This window comes from Nicotiana tabacum, chromosome 1 (genome assembly GCF_000715075.1).
Source record: "Nicotiana tabacum cultivar K326 chromosome 1, ASM71507v2, whole genome shotgun sequence".
Classification (NCBI taxonomy): domain Eukaryota; kingdom Viridiplantae; phylum Streptophyta; class Magnoliopsida; order Solanales; family Solanaceae; genus Nicotiana; species Nicotiana tabacum.
Window position 1 is genome coordinate 96,007,211 of NC_134080.1, and position 4,466 is coordinate 96,011,676.

Sequence of the window (4,466 nt, forward strand, 5' to 3'; positions counted from 1 at the left end):
CAAGACAGAGGGGAAGCTCCCAAGGCACACGGCAAAGTCTGACAGGGCCGGCCTATCCAGAGCCTATGCTGAGGCGTCACGTCAAGCCATCCCATCTCCATACTTTGTAATTAATCTCCACGTACTTGTAACCGAGTTCCCCTCCTATATAAAGGGGACTCACACTACCTTGTAAAGTACTGATGTTGCTCCATTTCTCTACAAGTGCAATAATCTCTCTCTCTCTCTCTCTCTCTTTTCTTTCTAACTTGTTTGTTCTCACTGGCCCGAGGTTACCATGATATCCATCCTTTTCCTTACTTGTTCTTCATCATATAACTCAGTATTGGCCATAAAAAGCCTTGTTTAATTATATCTTCAACTATTATCCCGTCCCTGACTATCCCCGATAGCTTGAATTCGACCCTGACGTTGACCCCGAGGTCCCCCATTGACCAGACCTATATCCGGGCAGCAGGCCCTTCGGTCCGATTTTTATCTCGTTTTAGCTTGCATTTCATCTTTAAACTCCTTATTATTAGCATCAACTGCTCTAACAACTAGCTCGGGAATAGATCACGTATTTTTAGAATCCCATCTATAAGTTTAATTGTTGTTACCATTTTCATGGTAAACTACTTCCATTAAGATTTTATGTTATATTATGTATATGATTTTAATGCTTGTCATTGCACTTAGACTTTATTTACTTTTGTTACTTACTGTGTTGGAATACTCATGTTACTCCCTGCACCTTGTGGGCAGATTCAAGTTCCAGAGCCTCCGAGTGAGAGCTGTTCATTGCCTTCAGAGTACTTTTCGGAGATTGCAAGGTAGCTGCACGGCATTCGCAGCCGTGCCTTTCTCCTTCCTATCCTTAGTATTTTATATTTCAGACTTATCTTGTGTTAAGCCAACAATGTTGAGTTGTATTTAGTGGCTCATGACTAGTGACACGAGGATCGGGCTGGGTTGATATACTTACATATTTGTCTTTTTCTGCATATTTGATATATATTAAAATGAAATATTTGAAATTTTATCTGGTTAGAAAATGAATTTACAAAAGACATTTATATTGTTCGTGTGGTTTCAGCTTGCCTAGTATGGTGATAGGCGCCATCACGATCGGGGTGTTTGGGGTCGTGACACGGAGCCACATACTAATGAAAATGGGGTGGCCCCCGTGCTAGACTTCGATGATGTCCGATATGCACAAGGGACCTCGGGTAAAATTTCTCTCCATTTTTCCTTTGCATCGTCTAACCTTTTCTTCAGGTTTTGAATTATAATTTTGTTTGTTGACTCGGCCTGTCCATTTCTAGTTGGGTGGTACGATGTTGATAATATCCTTTTTATTTTATGTGCCTCGAGGAACACTGTCACCTTGCTGCCAATGAATTGTTTTCCATTGTCCAATACAATCTCGGCAGGTATCCCAAACCGGCATATGATGTGGTCCCAGATGAAGTCAATAACTTCTTTTTCTCTGACCTTCTCAAAGGCCTGTGCTTCCACCCACTTATAAAAATAATAAATTATAAACAAAATAAATTTAGCTTTACCTGGGGCCGTTGATAGAGGGCCGACTATATCCATTCCCTATTTCATGAAAGGCCACGGGAATAGGACCGAATGGAGTGGTTCTCCGGGCTGATGGATCATCGGTGCGTATCGTTGACAATTATCACATTTTTTTGACAAATTCCTTAGTATCTATTTCCATGCTATCTTAGTAATACCCTGCTCTGATAATTTTGCGAACCAAAAATTCGACGCCGGAGTGATTTCCACAAGTATCTTTGTGGACCTCTCGTAACACATAATCAGTGTCCCCGGCCCTAAACATACTGCCAATGGCCCATCGAACGTTCTCTTGTACAATGTTCCACCCTCGTCTAATGCAAACCTAGCAGCCTTGGTTCGTAAGGTCCTCGATTCTTTATGGTCCGATGGAAGTTTGCCATCTTTCAAATAATCGATGTACTTATTCCTCTAGTCCCAAGTCAAACTCGTTGAATTTATCTCGGCATGACCCTCTTCAATCACAGACCTTGATATCTAGACGACAACCCTCGAGACGATGTCATCTTCATTGGCCGAGGATCCCAGATTAGCAAGTGCATCGGCCTCACTATTTTGTTCTCAAGGCACATGATCCAGAGTCCACTACTTGAAGTGGTGTAAAGTTACCTGTATCTTTTCCAAATACCATTGCATTCTATCCTCTCGAACTTCAAACTTTTGTTTACTTCGTTTACCACCAACAGTGAATCGCACTTGGCTTCAATGACCTCTGCTCCCAAGCTCTTGGCTAGCTCAAGACCTACAATCATGGACTCACACTCGGCCTCATTGTTATTCAATCTAGATGTTTTGATAGATTCCCTAATGATATCACCCATGGGTGGTTTCAAGACAATGCCAAGCCCGTACCCATTCACATTCGAGGCACCGTTTGTGAAAAGGGTCCATACCGCCGATGATGTACCTGAACTTATCAGGAGTTCTTTCTCCACTTCGGGTACGAGGGTGGGCGTAAAATCAGCCACAAAGTCAGCTAGGATTTGAGACTTGATGGTCGTTCGGGGTTGATATTCGATATCATACCCGCTAAGTTCGACGACCCATTTGGCTAATCGGCCCGATAGCTCGGGCTTATGCAAAACATTTTGAAAGGGGTAAGTGGTCAATACACATATGGGATGACATTGGAAATATGGCTTTAGCTTTCTAGATGTGCTTATCAGTGCAAGTGCCAATTTTTTTAAGTAAGGGTATCCGGTTTCAGCATCTCCTAAAGTTTGACTTACATAATAAATAGGAAATTGCCTACCTTTCTCTTCTTGAACTAGCATCCCACTTACCGTTATCTTGGATAATTCCAAATATAGGTAAAAAATTTCATCTACCTTCGGGGTGTGAAGCAAAGGCGGGCTTGATAAGCATCGCTTTAATTCTTCTAAGGCTTGCTGGTATTCTAGGGTCCATGCGAAATTCTTTTTTTAGCAAGGAAAAGATCCTGTGACTTCGATCTGATGACCTCGAAATGAATCGACCCAAAGAAGCTATTCGCCCTATTAGCCTTTGCATGACCTTCACACTATCCATGATCGTGATATCCTCGATGGCCTTGGTCTTATCGGGGTTAATTTCAATGCCTCGATTTGACACCACGAAGCCAAGGAACTTACCCGAGCTGACTCCAAAGGCACATTTCTTCGGGTTAAGCTTTATGTTGTATTTCCTCAAAATTTTGAACGTTTTCTGTAAATGAGCTAAATGGTCCTCTGCGCATGGACTTAACCAACATATCATCAATGTAAACTTCCATTGTTTTACATATTTGTTCTTCGAACATTTTGTTAACTAGGAGTTGGTATGTAGTTCCCGTATTTTTTAGCACGAAGGGCATTACATTGTAACAATAAGTTCCAAATTTAGTAATAAACGAAGTCTTCTCCTTGTCTTTCGGGTTCATCTAAATTTGATTGTACAGGGAGTAGGCATCGAAAAAAGTTAGGATCTCATGGCCGGTAGTGGCATAGATCAATGTTGGGTAGTGGGAAAGAATCTTTTGGGCATGCTTTGTTCAAGTCCTTATAGTCTACACACATTCTAAGTTTGTTTCCTTTTTTAGGAACTACAACTATATTGGCTAACCATTCGGGGTATTTTACCTCCCGAATAGGTCCAATTTTAAGAAGTTTGGTTACCAGATCATTTATGAAAGCATGTTTCACTCGGACTGGGGCCTCCTTTTTTGCTTCATCGGTTTGAACCTGGGGTCGATGCTTAACCCATGTGTAGTGATTTCCCGGTGGAATCTCTGTCGTATCTAAATGGGACTAGGCAAAGAAGTTCATATTATCAATAAGAAATTGAATGAGTTTTTTCCAGAGTTCGGGGGTTAATTTCGTCCCCAGGTATACCTTCCTTTGGGGCATATATTCGATCAGTACGATCTACTGTAGCTCCTCAATCGTTGACTTAGTTGCATCGGACTCTTCGAGTAAGACGAAAGTTCGAGGAGTAAGGAAATCTTCATCTTCGTCTTCGATTACCTATTGCTCCGAATTCATTAAGGCTGCAAATAGTGATTGCTATTTGGCTGCCTGTTTACCTTTGGTGCTTGATCTCTCCGAGGATTAAGGCTTTGGTATCGGTACCACCTCCTCGATTGCAAACATCTCCTTTGCAGCATGTTGCTCTATGTAGACTGTTTTCACTCTTTCCTCCGTTGGGAACTTCATCATCTGGTTAAGAGTTGAAGGCACTACCCTCATGTTGTGTATCCATGGTCTCCCGAGGAGTGCGTTATACCTCATGTCACCTTCGATGACATGGAGTTTAGTATCTTGTACGGTCTCAGCTACGTTTACTTGCAAGATAATCTCTCCCTGTGTTGTTTAGCTTGCCATGTTGAAGCCATTTAGGACCTGGGATGCAGGTACAGTCTGATCTTGCAGGCCGAGTTGTTCTACGAC